Source organism: Anguilla rostrata, chromosome 11 (genome assembly GCF_018555375.3).
Source record: "Anguilla rostrata isolate EN2019 chromosome 11, ASM1855537v3, whole genome shotgun sequence".
Lineage (NCBI taxonomy): Eukaryota > Metazoa > Chordata > Actinopteri > Anguilliformes > Anguillidae > Anguilla > Anguilla rostrata.
This window is the reverse complement of record NC_057943.1, coordinates 14,508,868-14,530,240: the sequence shown is the minus strand read 5'-3', so window position 1 is coordinate 14,530,240 and position 21,373 is coordinate 14,508,868. Positions and strand designations below refer to the sequence as shown.

General features: G+C 40.0%; 1 protein-coding gene across 5 annotated transcripts in view; it reads right to left on the bottom strand.

Annotated features, from left to right (window-relative positions):
• Positions 1-18,730, bottom strand: part of slco4a1 (solute carrier organic anion transporter family, member 4A1) — a 37,120-nt gene extending 18,390 nt beyond the window's left edge. For 2 of the 5 annotated variants that reach the window (XR_010324009.1, XM_064298115.1), the window contains exon 1: positions 14,072-14,228. The gene's annotated coding sequence lies outside the window, so the exon portion shown is untranslated. Of the gene's footprint in view, positions 1-8,893; positions 9,038-12,926; positions 13,002-14,071; positions 14,229-15,551; positions 15,590-17,991; positions 18,155-18,583 lie in introns of those variants that run through there. The other 3 variants (XM_064298117.1, XM_064298116.1, XM_064298119.1) reach the window with 3 other exon arrangements.
• Between the last annotated feature and the right edge of the window lie 2,643 nt (positions 18,731-21,373).

The window sequence follows — 21,373 nt, the reverse complement described above, 5'->3', positions numbered from 1 at the left end:
TGTGTCTGTGCATGTGTGTGTTGCTGGGAGCGGGAATTCTATTGTAAATTTGTGATTTCATTTGTGATTATCTTGTATTCTCACTTTGAATACTGAACCTGTCCAGGGACTGCAGATGGAAATGACCTGTTTGCTAAATCTGGTAAAAACTGCCTCTTCTCAGTGTGAGTACTTGAACATGGCATCTGTTAAATATAAAAAAACAAATATACAACTTAAAGCCCTTCTCCAGCATTGAAGAAGGAGCTTTTTACTGTTTGCTTTAGCAAGACGATGAGCATCGGTTACCTTCACTTTCAGCAGCTCATCCAGGCATCTAGTACAAAAAGAGCCAGAGACAGCAGCTGCTACAGGCTAGCTAGCAAAACTAGCTGACTAGCAAGTCTAAAATGCACGGAGAAGGTATTCCGTTAAAAATTGAACACTATGTTACTCCATCAGACCAGGGATACCAAGCATGGGAATTTTTCAAGTGCCACTAGTGACACCTCGCCATGGGGGAAGACACAGGGGCTTTGTCAATCCTTTTCTAATTGGGCAAATCGTGGACAAAAAGCACAATGTGGAACCAATGCACAATGCTGGTGTCACCCGATGGTTCCTGTCCTTACAGAAATTTGAATTATCTGTTCTCCACAGACCAGGTACCAAGCATGGGAATGCCAATGCCCTGTCGACACCTGCCATTGGGAGACCAGGCTGCAACTTCTTGCAAATGGAAAAGCACAAGTGAACTGAAACTGAAACTGCTTTCGGGGTGGAAACAACTGCAAATGCACCACGCCTTTGATTTTTTTTGTGCTTTTTACAAGGACTCTCTCAAAACATCTGGTCATGCTGTGGACTCATAATACAGGACTGTTCCTTGAAGTCACGTGATTTAGCGTTCAAATAACTTAACTGGAAACTGGAAAAATTATGACGTGGAGAACAGTGTGACATATTACAGGGTTTACATCGGTATTATACTGCATAGTAGATCCTTTTAAGGAGGTAAGCTGCTAATGATCGCCAATTCTGTGTGAAAAAGAAGATATTTAAAGGACCAATAATAATCAAATCAAATTAATTTTACACTCCCTAGAGTTGCAGCTGAAAATGAGGTTACAAATTTACAACAGTTGCTTTTATAATCATCATCATCATTTTGGTCATTTTCTGTGCTAGGTAGCAGATATTTTGTGTTGTGACTTTCTGTGTTGAGAATGTAAGTGAAGCCATTTGCCTGCTATTTCAATGATGTCTGTGACTATGTTCTTTGTGGTAGCAGCCATGTCATAATAATATATCTTGACTGATTGATCAACCTTTATGACTACTTCATTTCTTCAAGAAGTTATTTAATTCCAGAAGTGGAATGTCCAGGGGGCAGAAAGTGAAAGTCCTGCCATGTGTTTCTTCCACCCACAAATTCAGCTAGCTGAATTAAGCTAATTCTACCTCCAGGCTGAAGACTTGTGCTACTTAGCAAATATAGGAGACTGGACCAAAATACTGGAGAGGACTTTAACTTTCTAAACCTGGATTTTCCACCTCTGGTTAATCCTCAGTTGGATAACTGGATTCTTAACGGTTACTGAGATAAATCACAGATCTCTAGCCCAGGTGCTCCTAATTTTTTGTCAAGCTGGTAGGCCAACAACAACACACCACCAGAAACACTTATCTACCACATAAACAACCACAAATATGTTATTTTTCACTGTTAAAGATGGCTACTGCCATTCCAAGGAAAGGTCTTTGAAGCAGGTTTTCATGCAAGGGGTACTTTAACTTGAACAAATTATCAGATGGAAATCACTGAAATCAAGGGTTAAGTGAAGATTTTATTGTCTTCGACTCCTTACCAGGAAGGAAACTATAATCTGTGTGATCTGTGTGAGCAGCCACCATTGCTGTCAGCAGCGGATATTTTTTATAAATGTGTAAAGGATAGATTACCATATCAAGCATTGCACCCTTAGACTGGGTCAGGTGCACCATGAACAATTCCAATTCACATAATGTAAAATTTAAAAGAACATCCATTTTGACCAGTATTCATTATATATATATATATACACACACACTCACCGACCACTTCATTAGGTACACCTGCTTAACTGCAAACTGCACCCGTTAACGCAAATATCTAATCAGCCAATCACGTGGCAGCAACTCGGTGCATTTAGGCATGTAGACATGGTCAAGACGATCTGGTGAAGTTCAAACCAAGCATCAGAATGGGGAAGAAAGGTGATTTAAGCGACCTTGAACGTGGCAGGGTTGTTGGTGCCAGACGGGCTGGTTTGAGTATTTCAGATACTGCTGATCTACTGGGATTTTCACGCACAACCATCTCTAGGATTTACAGAGAACGGTCCGAAAAAGAGAAAATACCCAGTGAGCGGCAGTTCTCTGGGCGAAAATGACTATTTGATGGCAGAGGTCAGAGGAGAATGGCCAGCAACAGTAACTCAAATAACCACTCGTTACAACCGAGGTATGCAGAAGAGCATCTCTGAACACACAACACGTCAAACTTTAAAGAAGATGGGCTACAGCAGCAGAAGACCACACTGGGTGTCACTCCTGTCACCTAATGAAGTGGTCGGTGAGTGTATATATATATTTTGTTGAATATAAAAAATATAAGAACAATTTATTGCCTACTGAGACAGGGTTACTGGAATCTCTCCTAGATAAAAAAAAAAACAGTTATATTCCTCCTATATACATGCACTGTGTCATCAGAGAGGTCACAGAGCAGGATCAGCCACAGTGCCGCACCCCTTGAGTAGTGCCTTGCTCAAGGGCACTTTGGCAGTGTTGGGGGGGGGGGGGGGGCACCATAGACATAACTCCTGCCTCCCTCCAGTTGCTAGCCCACACAAATGGAAGACTCCCATCTGCACATTCTGAGAATCAAGTCACCAAGTCTTTGGTCGACCTCTCTTCCTCTAAATCCCTTGCCGCCCTGTCAGAATTAAACTGGGCTTTCAACATAGCCAGCACATTCATTTGCACCACCCAAATGTCAGACATTGGCTGAACATACCCTGCAGCCTAATTACAAACCCAGGAAAAACAGGGGACAGGGAGGAAGGGAGGGAGTGAGAGAGAGAAAGGAAAAAGAAATGGGGAGGGAGTCCATGATGACTGTATTGGATTTATTCTGCTGAATACTTGATGTTTAGATTAAAAACATATGAACACCATGTTTGCATGCAGGATTTTTCCAGGCTCACCAATGCTCTTGTGGCTGAATGGAATTGAATCCCTGCCACCATGTTCCAAAATCTAGTGGAAAACATTCGCAAAAGTTTGGAGGCTGTTATAGCTGGAAATTGAGGGACCAAATTCATATTAATGCCCATGGTTTTAGGAGATGGTCAACAAGCACATATGGGCATGATGTTTGGTGTGTTCACAATTTTGGTCATGTAGCGTATACATATATATAGCTCCAGGACTGATTCAGTTAGTCAAATGAGCTGCACTCCCTCCCCTGACCATCCCAATAGCCCGCACACAGTGCTGACTAGCTCACATCTCCCCTATACTCACGTCGCTTTATTCCAGATGTTACGCCCCTAGCAGCTTTCTTAACAGGGTGAGCTGGCAGCAACCTCTTGGAGATGGAAAAGCAGTCATAATGAAACTGAAACTGCTTTCTGCAGATCCAACACATTCCTCCCCACCCTCCAAATGTCAGACATTGGCTGAAAATACCATGTAATAATCCAAATCAACCTGAATTTTCCATCACAGAGCACAGTACATCATTGGCTTATTGTGTAATATGATCTTTGCCACTGATGCACACCTTCATCCGCACACATCTGCCAAAAGAATCTGTGTAAGCTGGAGGGGCTATAGCAGTACGCTATAAGATGGAAGCATTGCCTACATGGTGAGCAGGTTGGTAGGCTGTTTACACAGTTTAGAACTGAGATGGAATAACAATTTGTAAGATTTGTTTTTGCTACAGCTTCAATGCCGAGAGCGAGAGAGAGAGAGAGAGGGAGAGGAAAAGAAAATGGGGAGGACATAGGCTATACACTGTTTCCATGCTGACTCTAAGGTCAGTTTGGATTAGTCATGCTGAATACTTTTTTTAAATAATTATGTTTGGATAGAAAATGTTTCAACACGTTTTCATGCAGGGTTTTTCCTGGATGGCTCAGAGATGGTAAATTAATCATTTCTCCTTTTATGTCACAACAAACGAGAGAGAGAGAGAGAGACCTTTGACACTACTACATTACAACAAATCAGTGCAGCAAGGCCAATACATACACTTCACAAATAAAAATAAAACAAAATAAACAAGATAGAATTGAAAAAAAAAGAGGAATTTACCATTCTAGACACCTCATGCACCTTAAAGCAAATACATGCCCCCCCATCACCAACACAGTTTGCTTCCCCAGCACACCAGGTTCTCATAAACCCTTCAAGTCTTGAACCGCCTCTGCATGTGAATAGTCTACTCGAAAGTGACTTTTATAAAGCAGTTCTGTGTAAGACCAGACCCCTATATCTTGTTGCGCAGCCCTTTAAACTGCTTACATCTTGTAAGCAGATTAACTACCGTTTCTACCTGAGAGCAAAAGGAACACTCCCCACTATTTAACAGATCAACATGTGCCAGGCGCCTCTCTGATGCTATTACACCATGCACCAGCCTCCATTGAAGATCTGCAGACCTTCTGGGAAATGGGTGTTTATAAAAATCTCTCCAGAAATACCTGGGCACTGATAAATCAGAGTAACTCCCCCAGCCACTTGCTCTGCGCACAAGTTAATTTGCACTACGTACTTTGGTGCAAACCAAATGCAGATCTTTTTTTCCATCATTCTCAAAGGTTCCAAGGTGCAGGGGAAGTAAAAGAAAGGAGCTGACCTTTCTGCACCTGCCATCCCTCAATGGCAGGTGTTACATTCACCGCAGGAAAGACAGGTTCATTGAGTGCTGTCAGTGTCAGTGATTTAAATGTATTCGATTTTGGGGGATTAATGTTACTGCGACACTCTAAATTCTGCAGTGGTGCAGCACCATGGCTGATTATTAGCAAAAACCCAGAAGCCTAATAATAGCATGTCTGAAGAAAAACATGTTTTCAACGAACAAAAATGCCATGTTTTTTTGTATGCCACACATACAGTACAAAACACTATAAGTCATTAACACTTACAAAATCTAGGCCTGCCATTAAAAGTACTGATATCAAAATTATGCCAAGTTACAATACACAATATTGCCTACCTTAGCTAACACAAATGAAACATGCTGTATTCCAAAGCAATGCTGCTATCCAGTGCTTCCTAAATTCTTTCAAGTAACTTGGTCCAGTGTTTTTTCATCTTACCAAGTGAACAGAAACAAAGGTGCTCTTTAACAGTATACAGTGACCACAGGCCTGCCACTGAACAGATCACCACAAAATGACTGACTATCATTTTGACTATCCAGAGAACAGGCTGTGTGTTTACCGCATCCTGCCAGAGGCAGACCTGCCAACCTTAGGAAAACATTCTGAGTACCACAATAGTCAGTGTAACGCTTAGTTCACATGCTTTTGCACCACTTCGCTTTGCACGCTACACATGCACACACAAGCCTTCATAATTCTAGTTTTGACTGTTGAAGTGATCAGACAAAATTGTATAATTTGGCCCGATTCTAAAATATCACTTTCAATGCACTGGGCTATATTATGATACACTTGCAAGTCAAAAGTTTGAGTATGCCTGCTTAAAACAATTTTTTCATGATTAATATTTCATTATATGATATGTGTGCTTATACAAACTGATAACCATCAGTTAAGTGAATTGCATTCAATTATTTAATAAAAATGGAAATGATTTATTTTGTATATTGTAACATGTTTTCATTTTCAAGTATTTACAGAAACTTATGTTGTAATGTAAAAAAAAAACTTATGTTGCGATGTAAAACACAAGTGCTGACACTGAACTGGGGACGTTCACACAAAGACTCACAGATTCACCTAACCGAACAGACATGTGCAGAATAACAAGAACCTATAATCTAATAATTACAAGCAATTAACTCAAAACAAACATGGAACACAAAGAATGGGGAACAGGTGACCTCTGGTGGACAAAAGGGGAAGCTTGTGACAAAATCAATACTACCGACAAAGTTCACGGCACAAATGAATCAATATAAAACAATTTTCCAGAACCAAGTAAAAGTACTGGGCGAGAGGCTAATGAAATTGTGGTGGCAGTTCAGTATGTCTTCGTCTGCCAGTAAAAGAGAGGGTGTAGGCTAAATAATGTCTTGGGTTTGCAATACATTTGTATCTTGCAGGTCCTTAATAGTTAAATAGATGGTTCTTAAATTTTTAGTTAAAATTCCATCATCAACATGGGGCACTGTATGTGTATCCGGGTGGATGGGAGACAGAGATTACTCTGTGTGGGTGTGTGTGTTTCTTGGCAGGGAGTTTTAATTTCACTTGTCATATACTTTACATGCTTTTCCAACACCAACTCACTCATGTCATGCAAATAAAGCATGTTTGAATTTTAAAGAGAATCAAGACAAACAATCTCCCAGCAGTTGACAAGAAATTAAGTATTGAACTTGTCACGGTTAATGCATTATTGATTATTGTTGATCAAGGCCACTGTGAACCCCCTAAGGAATAAATTACAATTTGCACTTGGCCTGTTTACACTGATTACAGTAAAATCCATAGAGAGAGAGAGAGAGAGAGATCACAACATAACGAGTTAGAGACACTAAGAGGCTTCCCCAGTGAACAGAGTCAAATGGGTGAGCTAACGGCCTCCCTCCGCTCTTTATTTGGAGGGAGGAGGACATCTCTTTATCTGCTTAAATATTTAATGACAAGACCTGCTGTGCGAAGACGTGTGCCAAGCAGAAGCTGCACTAGCTCTGCCTTAGAATTAAGGCTGGGTTTAATTTAATCATTTCTGTCTGATCTTGTTGCTTGTCAAAGCGGGATGTGGGGGTGGGGGCTGACAGTCTGCTGTCTGCATTGTACATTGAGTACGTATGTGACCTCATTAACACTTGGTATGCACCATTAATCAAGAAAACACACACAACACAAAGATGCTATTCTTTCAAAAAATGACTTTTACTTGTTTGTTTTAATTAAGTGCAGCAAATTGAGTTTTTGGGGAATTAAATCCAAAACAAGAAAAAGAAAAAGTGCTTATGCTGAACAAGGAGACAGTGCCTCCCTGCCCTGCACTGCGAAGCTGATGGAAGCTCCCGTGACAGTGATGGGGAACTGTGTCATTTACAGTGCATGTGGGTCAGTGGGAGAGAATGTGACCTGATTTTCTGAAAGACAGGAATGGAGGGGAGGAAGGGAAAGACCACAGATGTGAATTTACATGTAAAAGAATTTACAGTACAAAAATGAAAAGCACCTCCTCTTACACGTACACTGACGCACACACACACATGCACACATGTACACGCACACACACACAATCAAGTTCTCCACTTTTCCATGACTGGTCAGGTCGGCTGCACAAAGCACTAACTGTGCAATGGAGTTGGACTCTTACCACCAATATGGCAGGAACTAGGGTCTTTCAAAATGGAGATGCATCAAACCCATGTTTAGGTCCGCTCTCTGGAGTTCATCATTAAAGGACAGCAAAAGCCAAAAGGGGTGGGGGCAGTATGAAGGCAGGGTGTTGTCTCCTATGCAGAGGCAACCGACCGATAGATGTTATACTGTAAATGTGAACAGTCATTCCACAATACTGGACAGAGGGACAGAGAGGCAGGGCTGCATCAGCCCCTCTGGCACTCAGGGGAGCTGGAGTCTGCTGCAGCGTTCATGTCTGTGCTGGACCGCCTGGCCTCAGCACTGAGATAGTGTGTCTGTCACAGTTACCCTCCCTCAGTCCACCTGTTCAGTCTCGCTTTCTCTCTAAGTTCAATTTGAGTACAAAGGTGCTTGGATTGGCATGCCATTAAAAAAATTCAGCAAAAGAAAATTTCTCATCAGCCTCACTCTCGTGTTTTTAATTAGCTTTGTTACTTTATGTACTGTATGGCTGTATTTAAAGCTGTTCACTTGTATGTGGGTTTATTTGTATCCCATTGTTTTGCAGACATTTTTATGGTAGCGCCATGGTAACACTGCCCGATTACAGATTGACACCTAAATCCTGTAAAATTCTTCAATATGTTCTTTATTTCTCTCCTGAATGTCTTACTTTATGGCTAAAGGTGCTTCATGTTAAATATCTGCTGATGCTCCTTCAGACTCAGACCTAGATCTAAACCTCAGGCCTATAAATGCAAATTCAAAATAAAAAGTAGGCAAAACTAAAATGACAATATAGATGTACTTGCTTATGAAGATATTAAGAAGCAGGCTTCAGACAAGCCTGACACTGTAACGGAGTGCAGCTGTGTGATATTTCATATAAGCTATACACTTTGGACCCTGATAAGTAGGCTATACCTTCATAATACATCTATCACGAACACTGCGTACTTCAACATTTCTTTTTTATTCAACAGCCAGGTGACTGGTAACATCTTACTTGAGTAGGTTGCCAAAAGCCAACTTCTTGAATAAATGCCTCTCAACCAGAATATTTACAGGACCAACATAGTGTTGTTTTTTCTGCTTCTCTGAGTTTTGCAGACTCCTTTGCCGACAGAAATTGTTTCTCATACTGCGAAACTAAAAACACTCGATTAGAAGATGAGGTGATAGTGAGATACAGATTAACTTCCTTCTTAAACCATAGCCTACGTAAGTCCTAGAAAAAAGTAATGTACTGCACATTGACATGCTGTAGCTACTGCAAATGCAATAAAAAGCAAACCAAATGCTGACTGACAGAATATATGTATTCAGCAGCTTTAACAGTTATTACATACCAAATCAGAAGCACTTGTTCTTTCTTAGACTTTAATAATCCATGTTTTTCGCTTGATATGATCCTTTGTAGTCAGTGCTCCTTCATGCTCTGGAACGTGGTATTAATTAGACAAGAGAAAGGCCATGCCAGGCCAATAAATGCTCATGTACATTCAATAACAGTGTATATGCCAACATATAACACTGTAATCTGTTTCTGCTTTTATATTCCCAGACTTTGGCCAGCTCACATGATCTGGTTGACGTTAAGGAATGTAAGTACAATAAAAATGACTGACCTTAGCCACTTCTCTTATCTGCAATCAAGCACCTCCTTCCCCTGGAGAAGTGTGTCAGACAGGTGTGCCACAATTCAGATCCATAATGGAGACAGCAGGAGAACGTAATCTTTAAAACACTGACTAAGAAATGTGAAGTTCCTCCCGGGAGTTTATCTGCCTGTCCATTGTATGAGCAGCTGGCCTATGCTAGACTAAAGCAATTGTTCACTTTAAGGGTGGGTGAGCACTGGGATTTGCAAATTCTCTAAACTACAGTAATTCAGCACGTTTCACCGTGCTACCGCAGGCCTACATTCTTTATCATAAATGTAGTACCAGTTCAGAAATTCATAACATTAATCCTCATCTTTCTCCATTTTCTTGTCATCTGTTCTTATTCATTGTTTCCTCAAGTATCCTTTCTTATTTCCTCTGAAACAAAGCCATTGCACTGTAGTCTAGTGAAACGATTTGATCATTGTTTCACTGTAAGCAAATGGTAATGAATATAGAGGATCTGCCCGGATAAATATACTTAGCACACACAGCTTTGCATGGAGTTATGAAAATGGCAGGACTGTTCATTCTGTTCTACAGTGGAGGGCGTCCCTCACTCTTGGTCCCAGCTGTGAGCCACTGCAGTTCCGCACACAAAGAAGGGAGAGCGGGGACTCCTTTGAGTGATTCGGAAAGGTCTGTACAGGTTTAAAGTGCACACCGGTATTTCAAATTGTGCCAGGCCTGTGACAGGTTTAAGCTGCTTTTTTCCATGACTGTTCTGGAAAAGAGGTACACGGGCCTATTATTTTGTGCAGAAGTAGGTCATCAAAGCACATGATAAAACGGTCAACAGGCAAAAAAAACTTTTTAAATCATTCTCCTATTGACCTCGGGGTCAAAAATGACATTATCCTGAGTTTTACAGAGGAGAAAAGTGGTACAGACAGAAGAAATACAGTCACTCTGGACTGTGATTAAGGAAAACAGTTATTTGCTGAATTATTGACATGTTGTTTTTACCTGAAAAAAATTAATTTTGGGTTTAAATTCAATAAAGAGGCATTATTACAGAGTTCTGATGAAGGTAGGTCATTGTTGACCCTGTGGACATGGGGTGCATGCAAAATATGAAGACAGCAGGAGGGTTAAATTAGTATTGCATAGTGCATTGATGCTCATATGCAGTTCTGTGCTGCACAGCCTGGGGGGTGTGGTTGGTCCGATACAGGCTTGGATTAAGGGCGTGCATTATGGTACAGTATGATTGATGAGTTTCCATCAACAAGCACACACTAGGCTCTGCCCCCCTCCAGTGTACACATAAACATACTGGCCTAATTCTTGAGCCCACGGTTCGCTGCCTCCTCCTATTAGATGGTGTATTGCAGGTGAAGTCAGCCGGAAGAAACAGCCCCAGGAATCAGACGTCATGCCAGATTTTCCCCCGAAGGTTTGGCTGGGGTGAAAACGGTCATGTTGAGGAGAAGCCAATTTGTGCCCCTTTGTGTGTGTGTGTGCACATGTGTGAGGGTCTGTGTGCAGGCAATGTACTAGCTTACATCTGTGATCCCTCCAATGTAGTCCTAGGCTTGGACACTGCTAGAAATGAATTCTGCATCACAGTACCAATTCAGAAGCTATATACAGGTTGTGGGTCAAAATAATGAAGAAAAATATACTGCATGACTAACTGCAACTCTCAGCTAGGCATACTAGCACAATCTGTTTTAAATGGCCTCTCCTTCCTGTTTTCTCATTTATTGCTTGTCTATTTAATGCAGAACGGATTATAGACCCAGTGAATTAGGTCTATTTTTAACCATAAAATAGCGAATAAGCTATAAATGCAATCTGCATTACAGGTTATATGTGAGTTAGAGCAGAATCTCAGTCTATGAACACACATTCATACTGGAAAACTGTCTGGTATGGCAGGCTTTTGTTTTTCCACAATTTCATTTGAGATCACAAGCGATACATAGGGTGTCTCATTGAATACATACATAAAATCCCCCCCCCCCCCATCCGTTAGCATATTCAGCTGTGTGAGATGGCTTCCTGTAATACATAGCTACAGCACATGGCCATCAAGATAATGCTCTTAAAGAAAAACCTCACAAGCTCTATATAACTCAAGTGTGGCTGCTAAGGCAGCACTTCCTGCCAGACAGAGGAACGCTGAGTCACTGAGTCCTCCTCCCACAAAACGGATGTGTGAAAAAACGTGGCTTCACCCTTGCAGAACGTCATAAAAGAACAAGCACAGAAACACTTCATATTTTAAAGCATCTCAGATTAATGCAGTCAAGCCAAGCACACAGAGGCACACAGGAAATAAAAGCCGCTGTCACTTCAGGGAAAGATATGTCAAACGCGCACATGCCAACGCAACCACCCACCCACCCACTTAATCTCAACTCATAGTTTCCTTCAATATAACACAACACAGCGTATTAGAGTATGACACAAATAAACAAAACACTTCCCGCAAGAATAGTTAGGCATTTATAAATACTGCACAGGTATGAGCAAGCATTCTTCTGGCTTCAGAGCAGCCAATGCCAGTAGTAAAACTTTTGTACTGTAGGTACACCTGAGCCCTGTCATTCCACAGTGAGCAGACAAGCTGGAAACATTAATAGGATGTGACGTAGTAGCCGTGTTGTTTTCAGATGCCTACCTGAAGACTAAATACAGATATTAGGTAGGATAAAAACCAGGACTTCTCCAGCCCTAAAAGTCAACCCCTGTTGAATTCACTGCAAGTCCTCTTGGGAGTTTTCGGTTACTGACAGTACTTAGTGAAATTGGGCACAGGATGGAGATTCTTATAAATGGGTACTGTATGTAATATTATCTTATCCTTTAAACAAAAGATGCCACTGTGTCATTGTGGGTAGTATTACACAGATTAGGGGATGGGACAGTGCTGGTGAGTTGTTCCCAGGTTATACTTGATTCCCATATTATATTCAGTATTTTACCAGTGGTTTTCCACAGCCTCTCCTCTTCATCGGGGCCTCTCTCAATCAACAGCATGCATTTTTTTTTATACATGGTTTACATGGTCTCAAGAGCTTATGAGTCCAGTAGTTTAGACATTTAAAGTAGAATCAGACAGTGACAAGAATCACCATAAATTATGCATGTGTAACAAGGAAAAGTAAATCCCTTTAAGTGGCCTCTGAGAATTTTGTTCCCATTGGAGATGCAGAGATAAAGTGTAAAGCAGCATAGATTCCACACATTAGCAGCAAGGAACAACTGTCCAGCACCCACACCCAGCACAAAGTTAAGCCATCAAGAATGGAACAGTCATCAAATGTGCTGAAACATAATACACAGCCAGTGTGTCTTATAATAATCCCTCTAATTGTTCCTATTGTAGACCGACAACACCTTACTGTAGAACATTTCAAAAACGTGTTTGTGCTTTTAAAGTCGTTTCAATATATTTGAGTTTTTTTGTTCAATTACAAGGTATTCTTACTAAACGTAAAAATAACTCATGTGTTCTGTCGAACGACATTTTTTTAAATCCTTAAAATACCACAGCAAATCATCTTTCTTATTTAAAACAGATATTAATCAATTTCCTGTACAACTGATATTCCGTATTCGAGGTCAGGGAAATGACCGTTTTCTTAGTTCATCGTTGTTATGCTGTCTTAAAGATATGCACGTTTTTTGACAGTTTCTTCCACTAAATAAAATCACTAAAACGTTTAGCATCAGTCTGAAATATGGAAAGGCGTTCACAGGGAATGCTTACAGTTCCTTAGAAATAGGACGACAGTGTGTTCTTGCATCATCCTGTTCGATACACGGTGTAACACCCACCGCAGTCCTGTAGAAAACGGGGAAACCAATAGCTTTCATGTGTGTTAATGCGCCAGAACAACGAAAGAAACGAGCGAACAAGTGGGAAAACATCTTGTAGCCTACAATGTCTGGATGCGCGGTGCAGGTGTAGGTATTTGACGGAAAATCATTGTGGCGCGGCTAGAAATTCCCACGGGCAGCTGACTGCACTCAGCAAGTTTGTAATATAATTTGAGACAAAAAGAAAATGCACGGAATTTTTTTTTGTGTTGATAGCTCCGACACTGCCAACCCAATCGGGGCCGTAGTCATTCGACACGAAAGCACAATTGTAACTAAACAGCAGCTACCGATGATATGGTAGCATGTCCAAATATGCTAGAGGCCGATAATAAATTAAAACTAATAGCCTACACCATCGATGTAATTTGACAATTGAAATTTAAACGTGAAATGTATATATTGTTCTCCATCAATCTTTGTAGCCAAGACACACCCTCAGTAGATGCTGTCATGGACGCAGCAAAGCCTATTCAACGTGATAGAACGAAGTTAGCTAGCTAATCAGCTAGCTAGCAACAATACTGTATGGCATGAATGATACAGCAGACACATTATTACGGACATTATTATGATCATCCCGGTAAAAACGATGTTTACGATGATAATGTTTGTCTAGAAGAACTATACGAACACATTTAGCGACGTAGCTGTAAACCAACAATGACCAGAAATGTAAACATATTAATATTCTAAGAAAGTGCAGGCGATTTACGATGTTCCACAGGGTCCAGTGTCACGCCAAACATGATCGTCATGAAACCATGCTTAGTTTCAACAGGATTAGCTACATCCTACAAGATTCCGTATTTTTACACAACAGGAAGCCAGTATACGTAACTGTAGTGTAACCGAGAAACGAGCGAACGAACTGAAATGTTTTCACGCGTGTATAAAAAAGAAACCTGTGCGCACATGTTCAAGATGACCACGTTTTCAACGTTCAATGTAACAGCCATAATTCCATCATTTCTACGGTTCCAAAATCAATGTAATTATTCAAATAAACTGTACAGGCTACAACTGGGTACTTACACGACGACGACGACACGGCATATGTCTTTATTTCTGTCATGTTGTCTTCTTTTTTTAATTAAAAATTTACAGCAACAATTTCCTTCCTTTTTGCGGCCCATTCATTCTAACGAACACACGAACAGTACCGTGGCAGCGCCACCACTCATTTTACAAATTCAAAGCAGAGCTCTCAAAGCCAATGAGAGCAGCCCCCCCATGGCGCTACAGCATGTGGGCCAATAGGAGTTTACCCGCTGCAACCGCACCTATACCGCTGACTATTGAAACACTAAGAAATTGCTTGATGGTATTTTTAAATTACACGGCGATATATTATTAGGATATTATGAGAATATCCGGCTGTAACTACTTTGGACGAATCCCTAGATGCACTACATCGTTAATATTCCAAATTATTGTTACGTAAAGCTGAAGCAATTTCACCTCTTAAACACCGGTCAATGTAAGAGAAAGTTAGAGCTTCCTGCAACAGAGAATGGACATGTGCAAAGGTGCTCAGAGACGGATGGATAACTAAATACAGAGTGTTCCAGATTCTGCAGCTGTGCATCTTTCTTCTTATGCTTTTCATTAAAGGTGTAAACAAAACCCAAAGGACATTCACACCAAGAATCATTACGTCTCTTGTGGCACAGCACCTTCTAACGTATCTAGGGCAGTGCTTTTCATACATTTTCACTTTCAGAGTTATATGGCGGGCTATTTTCTCTATTGCACAGCAATACAATATCTCAATGTCTAATCACACTTTATCATCTCTCTAACAGGAAAATTGGGCAGTGCAGACTTCAATCTAGCCTATTTCATGTACGGAAGTCCATAGACTGATTAATGTGCTGAAAATGAGGGTAGGACAAGGTAGGAGTGTATGCACAAAGGACTAGTACCAGTTTAAGTAGTAATAGTGTTTTTTGACTTCCCGTAATTTTAGCTCTGTTGAACAAGTCTAAAATGAGTGTAATGTTTCGAAACTAGTCAGAAACAAAATAATCCCCCAACCTATGGTGAAGATCCTGAAGGTTCTTCACAGACATTCAAAATATTCAACAATTTTTTGTTCATAACAATGACAATCAGAGCAAATAAACACTATGAATTAAGATTGTGAAAGGGCATAACAGAATGTATTCTACAGATAATAGATTTGTCAAACATAAAAGGGACATAAACCTATGTATTATCTATTAATAAAACCATAATGAATATTAATATCACTAGTTAAATTCTATGGCGATATTTAAATATTTAACTAAAATGTATGATTACACACTGACCAAAAACCTAGTCGTTATACCTTTAAAAAAAAAAAAAATCAGATCATTTGATTCATTAAAACACTACTGCTTCATACCACATTTATTACTTACTACAGGATAGGCAAGCATATAGAGCACAAGAACACAACTGGTTATCTATAACAGGGTCCCAGTGAGTATGTATATACTCGCCTAACACCAGAACCAGGAATGCTTCTTACATTCTTTCAGTTGCCGCAGGTGTCTCCATTGTCTTATTCTGTTAAAGTCAAAGAAATTTAGATTGGTGAAGCACTTGTAAACAGCACTGCTGCATTCGAAGCATGCTAAACAAAACAGTAGTTATCAGCTTTAGTCTGAGATGGCAATGCATTAATCCAAAGAATGTCTTATGAGCACACTATAAATATGACTGACTAAGCATCTAAATAAGTTAACTGGCATAATCTAGGACTAAAACGGAAGCAGTCTTTTGGGGCTGTAATTGCAACCATCCAATCCAGAGACTGTAAAAAATATGGACAAAGCTACTGTGACGTCACCCATTGACTCTCCGTGGGTCTATAAAACACGTTTTGAAACTCAATGGCGGGCGCGGCCATGTTGTCGATTTGGAGCCAAAACCATAGAGTTAAGCGGTTCTGTGATTTTACCACAGTGATTGACAGTCCGGTGCGGAAAAGCCCATCAACCTGAATGAACGATTGCAGAACGAACTTGAGGCTAGCTGACTGTCTGCCGTTATGTTTTGAAATATACGATCAAATGTTTACGGAGTTTAATTTCCATCCGTGACTGTACTGTGTCATGTAATCACGTTATATGTATGACATTAATAATACAATTATGTTCAGCTATCTTCAATTTATGTTTCTCGGCAAAGCGAATATGCTTAGCTAGCATATCAGCTTGCCAGTGAGCTAGGTAGGCTATCCGTGGTTAGCTCACGCATTAGCAATATTACATTACATTACAGGCATTTTATGCTATATGAACTACAGGGGAAGAACATCGACTGCACTGATGGTCAATCAATCAGAGATGTGTAGACTACTGGTGATTTGACTAGGCTACTTTTCATATAACTGTCTGGTAGACCTGCTGTTAACCAAGCAAGTTATCGTCGTAGGTTTTCGCCACAGTCAGTTAATGAGCCATTAACTGCTACTACTCCATCGCCGTTTGTGGTGTTCACTTGCTGGGTGACGCTAGCTGACCGATCGTTCGCAAGTCACTTTTTACCGAATAAAAATTAACACTGTCAGCGGTGATTAACAAATCTACCAAGTATTTTAATAACTGATCTACAGGCGTGTAAATATGACAACGCACTTTGAAGAGCAAGTTTTCCAACTGTTGCATAAAGACAAAAATAATGTACATAGAATTTCTAATTATTATTATTTTCTTGCTAGCTTCTAGCTTTGTCACATTCGTGCAACATGGCCCAGGTAGACATTTACGGAATGTACACGACTGACAAGCCGTCAAACACGTTTGACAGATGGAATATTTTCCGGTTAGGGTTAGCTAGCTAGTCAAATGGCTTGGTAGCCGAAGTTGCGAACTGTTTTAGCATAGGCCACTGGACTACCACATATAGCAAATAAGCGTTAGCTGATTACGCTTTCTGCCAACTAATTATTTGGTTAAGTGGGCTAAAGGAAATAGTAAAAATGACTCGGCTACCGAAAAACTTCAGAGGAGGATTATTTTATGGTCGTCTAGTGCAGCTGTAAATAGCACACGCTATAATGAAACCACGACAAAATTGGATGCCTGCATTTTCTGACTTCACACAGGTGGACCGTAGTCGGAGTCAAGGCCAAGAGACGCCACCTCCCACCCCAGCGACCATAGACTGTAGCCCATAATGTAGCTTAGTCCTCCGCAGTAATCAGGAAGTGTACTGTACCTCATTGGTCCACAACAAATATTATAACAGTGCCCAAATGACACAATAAATCATGAAATCGACCCAGGGACAGTCATAAGACGAATAAAGTACACATATTATGACTATTTGTTCTCATGAGAAAAAATTATTGACTTTGTATTTTGACCGCATTTGTACCGTAGACTTACATGGAAAACGGATATGAAAACACCTATACTGGAGCCAACCGTAGTGGCGCTAGTGAGCAACCAGGAAGAACAAGACCAGGAAATGAGCTTCAAAAACGAAGTCTGGTTTTGGCCGCTTGATCCAATCCAAATGAATGAAGTTTGTTAGGGAATTACAGTGCCATGAAAAAGTATTTGCCCCCTTCCTAATTTCCTCTATCATTGCATGTTTGTCACACTGAATGGTTTCAGATCGCTTTCGTTTGTGATAATGTTATTAGCAATAGGTAGAGTTTAGCCTCGTCTAACTGGACTTCTTACACAGTGCTGTCATTGTGCTCGGGAGTGAATTTGATGGGGGAACGCGCACCCTGGTTCAGTTTTTTACCTTCACTCTCTAATACATACGGAGCAGCACCGGTAGCTAACGTTAAATAGCTAGCTATCGAACGTTTATCCATACCTAAATTGATCTCTATTAAGCCGAATCCTACTCTAAACAGCTGCTTATCGATATTACTGAGTATTTACATGTTGTTAGCCAATTAAACGTGAAATAAATATATATTATTTTGTAAAAGTATTTGAATATCTTACCTCAATGACTTCTTCCATGGACCCTTTCCTTCAGGTCGATAGCAGCGCCACCCACAAGGAACAGAGCGCGCGAGGCTGGCCAAGATGACTGGAGATATATCTGCAAACGCTGACAGACAGCGCCACTTTGGCGCGCAGAGGACGGGGCACCACGCACTATCCTCTTTGAGACCCGACAGAAAAAAAAGGTTGAAGTATTTTAATTATTTTTGAAGAAGGCTGCAGGGCAGAAGCATGATGTGAAAACATTTTCGAATATACAGAAACAAAACAATATTGTCCCTTGTAGCATAGCCTATAGTAGAAACATCTAAACAAAAACACAGGCTATGTTTTCAATGTATAAAAATGCCAGGTTAGTCACACATGCAAAGCACTGTCTATAAACAATTAAATAAAACTTTAATGGTTAAAACATAAAACATTGCAAAATGTATGCATGTCGTTAATAGTACTGATATCAAAATTAGGCCAGGTTACAACAAACAATATTGAGCTCACACAAATTAAACGAGCTCTATTCCAAAACAATGCTACCCAAACGTTTGCAAAAATGTTTAATGTAACTTAGCCCCGTGTTTTTTCATCTTACCATCTGAAGAGAATACAGTCATTTAAAGTTTATCTGGAAAGAGACATTCGAGGGGAAACCCTGGTCTGGCAGCTGTATTTCTCGCTAGCTAGGTAGCTAACCACAACGTTACGGGTGGCGGAAACCATAGTAAGCTGCGTTTCCACCGCAGGAACTTTCCCCAGGAACTAGGAACCTTTTGAGGAACTCAGTGCGTTTCCACCGCAGGGGTGCAATATATATATATATATAGGTATGGGGCATGCCACTCCACCAAGCTGTAACTTGGCATGATGGCATACCTGCCATCTCAATGTATGGCTCTTGAGATTAACAGCAGACACTAATGTCCCTGACAGGGGACATACATGAATTTCTGGGTCTTAGGAGAATACAGATAATAATACAGGACACAGAAGGCCATGTTGGACATTTCTTTTAAAAGAGCATTATTGCCAAAATGTAAGGAATCATGGCCATGTAGTTCAAGCCCTGCAAATGAAAACCAAGTGATTGCAGGGTCTTTAATGTGGGGTTTTTGCAGGTTGGTGGTCTATGACCTCAGTAGGAGGTTCTGCCATGCATATACATCTTGTTTTTGGCTGGACTGCAACAGCAGGGCCAGCCCTACAAACGCGAATGCCTATGAGTGACTGACTGAGTGATGAAGTTACACCATTGGTCAGCCGAGTTATGAAGTTACACCATTAGTCGGCCGGATCACGTGTGTTAGGTCCAGCCATATACTAGGTTTTGACCTGGTCTTGTTTTATTTGTAGTTTTTACAACGCTCCCTCTGCACCCCCTTTTTTCTGACTAGTAAATTGCTAATAGTACCTAATGAGTCACTGCTCTGCAACTTTCATATATTCAAGGAACTCTGTTAAAGCCTGTGCACTCCCATGCGGCACTCTCCAGTTGCTATTTCCAACACTACAGGACAAACAAGCCATGAGCACTGTAATTGTGGAACTGCATTTTTGCAATTAGCCTAATTGTATGATTGATATGTGAGAGAACAAGAATTAATTAGCTGAAGTAACGGAAGCGTAATCTGCGTTTGAATGTGTTGTTCATATTCCCTGGCCAATCTAGCATGTTTGCTGATATACGAATACAATACTAAAGATACGTTCTAGGACAAATATGTATATTATGATTATTTATTTTTTGATAAAAGCTTTTAATGCAATATTGTGATTATGTGCTATGTATCTCTGTGGATGGCTCCCCAGCACATTCAACCTTTTTCCTTATAAAGTGCTGTGGTATTGCAATTAATGCTGTCCCCAAATATCATTACATCTACAAAGCTCAAATGCTAAAAAAGCAGAGATGGAAATAGCAACCTTTGCATAGCTATGATTTTATTTATTTATTGCGCGTACAGTAAACAACTGTTTGTGCGTTGTGTTCTTAAACTCTGTGCCACTCCAAACAAGCTGCATTTAAAGATGTGTTTCATGCATTCAAATACTAAAATGGACCCCCAAAACACCTTTAAATGAATGAATAGATACATAAGTAAAATCTGCACTTGCATTTCCTTTTGCTTTAGCATCCTGGTAAGAAAGAAACAAAGATGGCCCTTTTGCTCTTACAAGCAGTTTACTCCAATGGCTTCATAGCATGTTTTAACTTGGATCCCCCTTGTGTTAAGGCTATAATTGGTGTGAGACTTTTGGGAGGAATCACCTCAGAATGCAAATAACATCAAGCGGTTTTGTGGTGAAGGTGCTTTCATGGTCATGCCATGGAACCTACATGGCCTTTTTTTTAAGTAAATGAGTTTAGTTCTGTTGCAGTGAAGTTGTCAAGTTGGTACTAATACGACGTATAACTCTGGTCAGTTTCTTTCCTACTGAAACTCACAATTTTTAAAGAATCTGTTAATTATTAATGTAGAAATCCCAATATCTTATCTCATTATCTACAGAGTAAAAGGTCTGTAAAAAATAATTGGTGACAGGAACTTAGGTATAGGAGGAATAGCATCAATTAGGCACTTAATTATAATTATCTCAATATTAAGTTGATGAACTTTGACATCATGTAGGGCATTTCATTCAACTGTGCTGTCATGGTGCTGTGAATCTGCACACCTCATCTACAGGAATATACTCTTCTTTTGAATCCACTAGGGGGCACTGCCACTCTGCTGCCAAAGTACTGCCCTTTAAGACTTTCAGGTCTGTGATTCCAACCTTGACTCTTATAATAGCATTTAAAAATAATAGCATTTTAATATAAAATGTAGGGAACACAATTTCCAAATTTTGCATAACAGTATTCATAGATGCTAACAGTTGCTATAAATAATTACACAGTTTTTTGCTACTATTCAGTGAAATTATTTTTGTTCTTAGTTTTTATTTTTATTTTTACATTATTTGCACGTTTATTTAGGGCAAACTTCTCATGGTACTGCAATTTAATATTTTGTTTATATTGCTATGTTGTGTGTTTTTTTGCTCTTAACCATACCATATATAGGGTAGACAGTATACTTTTCATATTTGTATTATTGTGTTTTCAATTGCATTACACATATTGTGAGATAAGGATTAATTAAATTTGTTATGAAGGTGCAAATAATTGGCTCCATATTCAGCCTTGCATTTTTGAATAATCTTTTCACCAAAGGAAACCTCATCTGCTTGTACAGCAAGTCGTTTTTCACAGTTTGATGCTTGATTAATGTCCCACAACTAGTTATGGAAAGCCTAAGCAGAGAGACTCATGGTTTATTGTAGAAAAATACACTAACATCTTCATTAATCAAAAAGGGACATCCTGTTGAGTTAGCATTCA